The following is an 8,823-nucleotide window of genomic DNA, read 5'->3' on the forward strand; positions in this document are numbered from 1 at the left end:
ATAAACTCTGCACCCCAGCTGTGGGGTGAGCAGCATGCAGCAACACTGCATTGTGGGTCAGAATGAACTTGAATGTCTCCTTCCACTCCTGGTGGACAGCAGCAGCCCTCCGTGCAGGTATGAATGTCATCATCTCCCTTTGCCAACTTTCTTCAGAGGCAAATTGCATGTTGTTGACAAAGCAGTTTAAACTGTGAGTTCAGGAGTGGCTCAATCACTTATTGCTGACCTTAAACCAATAGGTACCATATCCCAGACAATCTATAAACGGGATGGAAATGGACTCTGCTGCTCTGATGTTATTAAGCTATCTGTCTTCTGCTTGCTTGGTTAGGTTTGAAGCGATACTAAACACTGAATTAAATGTTTCCTGCACATGCGAAGAAGAAGAAGGGATGTTCAGGCATGGTTGGTGATGTGTGCAAGTCCCCTGGCTACAACCAGCTCTTCTCTGAAAGAGACGAGATTTTAAAACAGATGACGTGCGGTGTGGTGGCCCAGCCAGCTCAGCGGCCTTTCTATGCTGCAAGTGGACAACTGAGCTGGGTAGCTGAACCCATCTTCCGTGGCTGATGTGGCATCTGCTATGCCAAGTCCAGGATCCTGTGGTGGGGAGGTTTAGCTGCTGCAAGAGGGTGTTTTAACAGAGGGAAGTCAAGCCCTGGCAGAACAGGCAATGACATCCACTGCATCCTTCTGTCCACCTCCTTGCTGTGCCAGCACCAGCCTTCGTGTCCTTAATTAGCAGCAAGCCTCCAGCCATGTTTGCAAGAGTGTCATCTCACTGTGGGGAGTCAGATATACTTCCAGAGTATTGATCCTGGCTCCTCTGAAGATCAAGTCGGCGTGCTCTTTAAACCTTTACCCTGTGCAGCCAGCTTTCCTCTGTAAAATGAGTTCACTTCTCCCTCTTTTCTGGGAGTCCCTGGAACCAAGTTAACAGTCACAGAATATCCATAGGTTTTATAAGTGGAGAGGGTCCAAAACTGTGCAAAGGAGTCCTGGCATCCCAGCTGTCTCCTCGCAGATAGAGAAACCCATCTGTGCCTGGCTCATTGCCTGGGTACCCCAGTCTGGCCTTTCTGGCACTTGATCCCTGCAGAGCCCAGTGGGGAAACCTGCCCGACACCAAGGACGAGAAGCTATGGCCGGTGCTTCTGGAGGTTGTTGCCTTTGCACTAACCCTAGCACCTGTGAGCTCAGCTGCCTGGTCTTGTTTCCGTCGACTCCTTTGGAGACGGAAAGGTGCCTTTTGCTGCAGTCTGGCAGAAGTCGGTGTGCTGATGGGAAGGGGCAGCCAGGGGCTCATCCAGTCCCGTGATCCCTCTGTTTCACACTGGTGTCACAGGGGTTTGCCTGTGAAGCTTCTCCACCAGCTTCCCACACAGCTGGGACAGCTGCTTTTGACAGGTATAACTAGCAGACTAATCACTCTTTTTTGGAGCTCTTAATAGCCACATGTCATTCCAAACCCTCTTTCTTCCCCTAAAAATAGACGCAATGCTGTCTGTTCCATCTTCTGCGGATTTCTTGACTGTCATTGGGCTTCCAAGATAGCGCTCACCAAGAGAGACTGAGCTAACTTATCCCAGTGGGATTTCAGCTGATCTGAATTTATTCTGGTTTGCCTGTTAGTTAAAGCTAGTGTGGTGGGTAAGTGGAAATATGGAGGGTAAGGATTCCTGGGTTCTTGTCAAACCTTGGTTGATTCCTCTCTTCATGTCCTTGAGCGAGGAGAGGAGGTTCAAGAGCTCTTTAAATAATTCGCAGGGTTGATCTGCAGCTTAATTAATTCATGTTTTTAAAACACTTTGGGATGTCTAAGAAGTGTTATTTAATACTCCGAGTTTTGCTGTCAGCAGTGTTAGTGCAGCCTCATTTATGAACACTTGGCAGAACAAATATGCCAAGGGAGGAACTTCTCAAAAGCACTCAGGTGGCGTTTTCAGAAGTGACTTTCACAAAGACTCACAGTAAAAACTTCAAAAAATGCCTAAAACTCCCTGTGAGTTTTGGCCTCCTAAATCATTTAGTGGCACATGGGAAAAGGTGCATTTGTTGTTGAGGTGAAGCTGGGGACAGGGACTCTGCCACCTATCAGGCACTTGTGTCAAGAGCACATCTGTACAGAGGTCCCTGTGCTCGTGCCAAGCTCAGCAGGCATCTTTGTGTCTTTGCCCTGGTGCTTTGGTCCTGGAGCCCTCCCTAGCCTCACAGGCTGAAGTCTCTGGTGCAGGACAGAGACATCCCCTTGCCCTGAGGCAGTGAGCTTTATTTATTTCCATGAGGTGTGATCCTGGTAGAGATTTTCTGTGCTTATTGCTGTTGTCTCTAGGTTGTGTGAGTCCTCTGGGAGTCCTGGGAGTCCTCTGGGAACACACTAGCCAACTGCTAAGCACCTTCTTCAAGAGCCTGGGAGCATGGAGGTTGGGAGGGTAAAGATGGCTGAAGCCAAACCTTGTGGAAAGAGCAACCATGATGCAGAGAGCAGAGCTTGCTGAAGGTGGGTTGCAATCAAACTACCACCAGCACAGTCCTGCATTGGCTATGCCAAACACCCATCTCCCTGAGCACCCAACCCTGCTTGGGCAGAAAGCTTTTGCCACCAGATATTGTCCTGTGTAAGGAGACCGGGTGAAACTAGTTTGGGTCCTTCTGCTCAGAGCTCAGAGGTGGGGCAGAAATGCTTGCAGTATTTTAAGATGCAGCAGTAGAAACAAGTGGCTCTCTGCTGTTGTACAAGCCACTTCTGTACTCCAAGCGCTCCTTAAACATTGCAGCCGTTGTCAGGCAGGAATTGTTTAACTAATAAAGTATAGTTCCTAATTTGTAACGACCTTAGTGGTTGAGTTCACCCCAGGGAAGCATTGCTGTAAGAAGAATCAGATTGGGGCAGAGCTGTTTAATTAGTAAGCCTTCCGGGTTTCATTCGAGGGTTGGAAGAAATTAAAGCATTTTGTCATCACAGTCAGAAGAATGTAGCTGCTCATGGGCTTTAGTTTGTTTTTAAAAAACTGATAAAATAGCCTGGCACAACCCCTGTCAATGCCAGAAGTAAGCAGGAGATAGTCAGAAAAAGTGTGAAGGGTTTTTAGAAATGTTCGGAGACCACAATGGAGTGGGAGAAGAAAAGAAAGCAGGTCAGAGAAAGGTTACAATACAGCATTCCTAAGGCTAAAGCAAATTTCTTGGCCAGTACCCAGGCTGACAGCCAGGGAGGCAGCCAGCTTCTTGGCCTGATGCTTGTCTTGGATATTTATCTTGGATTATCTAGGATGATTATCTCAGTCTCTGTTCCTGCTACTGGTTTCTTCACATGCAAGCCACCTCTTTCTCTCTCCCTCGAAGACAATCGAGTTACTTCCCAGGCAGTAAATCCCAGCTGACAAGGTCTAGCTGGGCATGAGTGGAATGGGAAGGGGAACACAGCTGCTTGCCCATCCCAGGATGCGGTGGCAGGGCTGCGGCAGGTCAGAAGCTGCAGGCACACACCTGCGAGTCCAATGCAGGGTGCCTGTGAGCAGCTTGTGGTGTGGGGACAAGTGAGGGGCATGGGGTGGCTCTGAGCCTTCCTGTCCATGTGCACATGCTGGGCAGCTGCTCCGCTCTGTTTGTGCCTTATCACTCCAGCCAGTATCACCTCTGGACTCCCTATGCCCCCCTGCCTCTTTGCAGCCCTGATGATCTTGCCCTTGGCCAAATCCAGCCCAAGGCTGCTCAGCCAAGGAAGGGGCATTGAGTTTTGCTGCCTGAAGCACTTTGGCTCTTTGACCATAGCTGATGGCAGGGTCTGGGAGGGATCAGTTAGGATTTGGGGGACTGTGATGGGCAGTGGGAGGATGTTGAGGTTTTCAGGAGGTGAAGGAGGGAAGGGGATTTGAGGAAGATTGGTGGAAGTGTGCGAAGTTTTAGGGAGACAGTAGAAGAGTGGCTGAAATCTCTTCTTCAGCCTATCCGCCTCCACAGCACTTCCTCCTTTGCTATTTCCTGGGGCTTGAGGTTGCTTCCTCCTCATACTCCCCAGCAGCAACCACTGCACACAGTGCTTTCTCAACAAGGGACTCTTATTTTGTCCCTGTGCCCAGCCTCAGCAGGATGCAGCTCAGGTCCAGAGTTGGTACTAAACTAGGACAGTGTGATGTTTGATCCTGAACCTCACTGCTTTGTGGCCTTGTGTTGCTGTGACCTAAGGTGATGAAGAGAAACTTGAAGGGGTTAAGTACCAGATTGTTTCTGTTCTTAGTGTTTTCCTGTAGCTGTGGGAGGTGTTTCAGTAGCTGTGAGGGATGAACCGATCAGCACGGGAAGATGAACCTGAACTCCCTCCTTCTGTCCCAGGAAGTACAGTCCATCTGCACGTGGGACTGTGTTTACAGAAGGAAGCTATCGATTAGATACACTCTCCGAGTTCACATCAGTCCTGGACTGGTGAGTGGTTTAGCACTGAGGAAAGTACATTTTGTCCCCAGATTTTCTATTTCAACAGCTCTCATGTGATATCATTCTGTCTGAGAGAAAAGCACTCCCCTCTCTTCTCCAAAGAGCTCGAGTCTTGCTCTTCTAGTGGTGTAATTCCTAGTCCCTCTGTTTTCATGCAAATGCACCTCTCTCATTGAGATTCCCGCAGTCACTTCTGTGCTGTTCAAGAAGTGACAATTTCCTTGTGTCTCTTCAGGGCTGGCTAATTGCGCAGTGACCCAAAAGCACAGAGCACAAGCAGCGCTGGAGGAATTTGGCGTCGAGCACTGCTGTGCCTTGCCTACATCAGGACCGCCTCCTCCAGATGCAGCTTGGCCCCCTGATAAAGAGGCACACACAAATAAGCTTAGGTCTCATAAAAACTGACCTGCAGCTTGATAGCTTTGCTTCCTCTGAGATTTGCAAATGCTTTTTGATTTCCTTTCAATCCCTCCTCTGTTATTTAGGCTAGTTGCAGATAGCTGCTCTCTGTACTGTTAGGGGAAGAGCTGAGCACCGTGGGCTAGATCCAGGGACTTGTGAAACCCTACTTCTGCCCATTCACAGCTTTCTGTGTCGCTTGTGTAGGCCATGTAAGGACATATGCACCGGTGTTGACTCCTTGGTATGGGAAGGAAAACCAGTGCTGAAGGCCTTCAAGAAGAGTAGGTTAGAGACACATCTGTAGGGACAGGTGTCTCTGAGCCTGCCTCGGAGCAGGAAGGGCTGTAGGTGGTTGCTCTGACAGTCCCTGCTGTTGGCACATGCTGGCCCTAGGACACACAGAAACCAGCAAGAGGCCATACCGCTTGTGTGCAGCTTGGCAGAGTGTGAGCAGCATTGCTTGCAACCTGCAGCCATTTTGCTATGCAGATCTGTGACTCATAACTGTAAATCAACATCTACTGAAGGGAATACCGATGTGCACTGACAAAACCAGGCTCCCCTGCCCCTTCCAGCTGCTCTTTCTGTGCCACACTTCCCTGCCCTGCCACTGTGATGGGAAACCCGTTAGCAGGAAGACCTTCGCAGCTCCCCAGGATCCCTTCTTCCTCCACTGTCCCACATCAGGATATCTCCCAATCTAGCGTTAGCCTGAGATAAAATGCTATTAGTCCTGGAAAGCCCTTTCTTGGGAAGGGAGATGGTCCCTGTGCCAGCACGTTCCAGTCCTTCTTGGGCAGAACTGAAGCCTTTGGATATTTATCTGGAGACCCTGGACATATCCACTGTGCACAGGGGAGTGACTCTGGCACAGATCTAGATGTCCAAGAGTGTCACACCACAGATACAACAAGTTCTGGATCACGGGCAGAGATGTGGCAACCTTAGATACTAGCACTGTTTGGAGACCTAATGCAAACAAGCCAGCAGTAGATCTAAAGGATTTGAATCTTCTCTCATTAGATATTTTTTCTTCATTTTTGGAGAAACAACTTTTGGGTTGCATCAGACTGTGTGAAGAAGAGCCCTATGTAACTGTGGGATTGCTGAACCCCAAGGTCAAAGAGCTGGGGTTTTTCTTCTTTTCACTGTTCCTGGCCATGTGTCTTCAACCTTATTTTTGTTGTGTAATGTCACTTTCTGTGACCACTCTGTTTGGCAGGTGTGTCTATCTTGTTGGAGAGACAACATCAGCGTATTTACAAGTTATTTTAAGCTGAAGTCAATTCTCAGTGGACAGGATGAAGTGTGTTTAGTACATTAAATGGAAACACTGGCAACTGGAGCAAGAAAAGGTCCCATTTTAAGAAAATTCAATAGTACTTATTAATTATTTCTAAAGTGCAAGTATCATCCTGTGAGGTGCTGCATGCTGTCAGGAGGATACTGGCAAAGCCAGGAGGACTGGCTTTGAGTTTCTAGTTTCCTCTTTGAAGATCTGTGTAATAAAAAAGCTTGCCCATGTTTGAAAATGATGCAAGACTGCTCCATTTTGCAATACTAGGGGTTTGGAGAAAAATGCTAGGGGGATTTGGTTTTGTGATCAATAATAGTCAAGTCACTGAGCTAAATGCCCCTCTCTAGACATAAATCTGATGTATGACCATTAGATTTGCTGTCCTCTGGGCATTCAAGAGTAACTGAGATCTGAATTTGGCCAAGCAAAATGTTGTTTGGTGGGGCTTTATTTTACTTCTTCCCTTGTATTTCTCCACCCCAGCACGGTTATGTTGCTGTAAGAACTGTTTTGTCTGCAGGTTTTGCGTCCTCTTCCTTGTGAGCAGATTGTGTTTGTACTTTGGTGCCCACCATTCTAGAGCTCCCCAAGCCCCAGCAGCCTGGGCTTTGCTCCTCTGCAGCCTGATGAACCCATCACTGCCTGTCCTGGGAAATGCCTAATGCATAAGAAGGAGCCCTGCTTCACATTTTCAAAGGACTTGCGTTTTGGTTAGATCTGCAATTGCCTGAACATGCCTGTTCAGCTGGCACAGCTCCTCTTTGAACCAGAGCCTCTGCTTCCTCCAGCGCCTTGGCAGAAAGCCTTGGCAGCAGAGTGGGCACAGCATAATGTTATGGCAAGAGAGGCACTGCCCAGCCTCACAGGTCGCTTGGCTTGCCTTTCCTTTCCTCCCTGTTTCTTTCTGTAGCTGTCTTCTGTGAATTCATTTCAATGCACATGACTTAAATTCCCTCCAGAAAATTGGGGGATCCTGGGAAATCACCAGTACATTGTCTGAATAACAGCCCCGGTACAAAGGCAGAAGGATGCCTGGGGGAATGGTCTGTTTTCAAAGCGTGCCCTTGGCAGAGCCAGCGAGGGAGACTTTTCGGGAGACTCTCGTTCTCCTAGCAATGGCTGGGTGTGACAGCAGGTCTGCCAGCCTGCAGCCTCTCCTGCAGAGGTAGTCAATGCTCAGCCCCCTGCCGTAACTGATTATGCCTGCCTGCTGATGGAGGCAACGTGGATGCTTATCCTCCAGGTCATCTGAGGGTGAGCTGCTTTTTTGCCAGAGAGCCCTGAGCAGCTCTTGGGAGTGCAGCTATTCCTGAGCACTGGCTCTGCCGCAGAGGGTGGAGGAGCAAAGCTTGTTAGCTCAGCCGCTGAGTCCCAGGGTGCGTTTGAAGGGCAAGGTGACAGCTCGCCATCAGGACGTAGTGCAAAGCAGTGGCTGGGGTCTGGGAGACCCAGCCCTGGTCCTGGACCTGGCTTCTGCATCTGCTTGGATGAGGTGCAGCTCCTCTCTATGTTGAAGTGGGATGAGGACACCCATCTCCCTGGGAGCCCCAGCGGCCAAGTGAGAGGTGTCTCACCATGGATCTGCTCCCCTACAGCCTCTCTTCTCCATGCATCCCTCTGGCTGAGTGCTTTTGGGACACATCCAATATAGTCATACGTCAGTAGAGAGGCAGATGTTGGGGTGTGCTGGTGGATAACTCCATTCCACCAGGGCCCAGGACCTGGCAGGGTCTCCTGCCTCCCTGCATTGTCCATCACAGGAGGACAGTTGGATGTCACAAGCTATCAAGCCCAAAATTTCAAGCTGGGGCAGCCAGGTCCCTGCAAAACTGGTGAAATTTAGAAAGTGGAATGGGGTACTGGGAGATGCTTACCCACAACCGGCAGACACAGCAGTGATGTGCGTGCTGTTACAACTGCAGCCCAGCAATCCCATCTTGTCCTTGTGTGGCCCCTCAGCTGTCCATCCTGGCAGACAGAGGAGAGAGAAAGGGAGGATGAGAGTGCAGGTCCCGGTGTGGGGCAGAGGGAAGAAGTGGCGGTAGTATGAGTGAAAGGACAAGGAGCTGGATCGTGGCGTGAGCAGGCAGGAGCAGGCACCCCATGGGTGTCCTGGCCAGCAAAGCATGTAAAAGCCTGGAATGCCGGTGAGCAGCTCCTTTTTGGCTGTGTACCTCCATATGGGTTGGTTTGGCCTCCATTTGTGCTGGTCATGCCATTTACATGGAAATATGTAACTAATTCTCTCCAACTCATGGCTGAGCAGTGTCCCAGGCACCTGAGGACTCACTCCGCAGGGGTGGCAAATGGGACACTGGCCTTCATTTGCAAGGCCCATCCTAGTCATGTTTTTGCATTGCCTCACTGAACCTGGCAGTGCCCCAGAGCTTGGAGGAAGTGGGCTTTTACTCTTCTTCAAGCTTTTCAGCTTTTCCCTGCCTGTGATATTACATACCTCGTCTGGGCACTCTGGGGCAGTGTCCCTTCTTGCAGAGCCCGGTGGCATTTGCTGCAGTGACAAAGGCAGGAAATTTTGCATGACATGGAGTAGGAAGAGATGGGGCTACAAGGGCCAGAGGAACAGCTTGAGAATTTGGCGCATCCCTGTAACTCCTCCTGAGCCACTGCCAGAGCCTCACACAGCCTTCCCCGAACAGCCAGGCTGGGTTGGAAAGGGCTGAGGC

This window comes from Fulmarus glacialis, unplaced genomic scaffold, assembly GCF_000690835.1.
Source record: "Fulmarus glacialis isolate BGI_N327 unplaced genomic scaffold, ASM69083v1 scaffold24633, whole genome shotgun sequence".
Lineage (NCBI taxonomy): Eukaryota > Metazoa > Chordata > Aves > Procellariiformes > Procellariidae > Fulmarus > Fulmarus glacialis.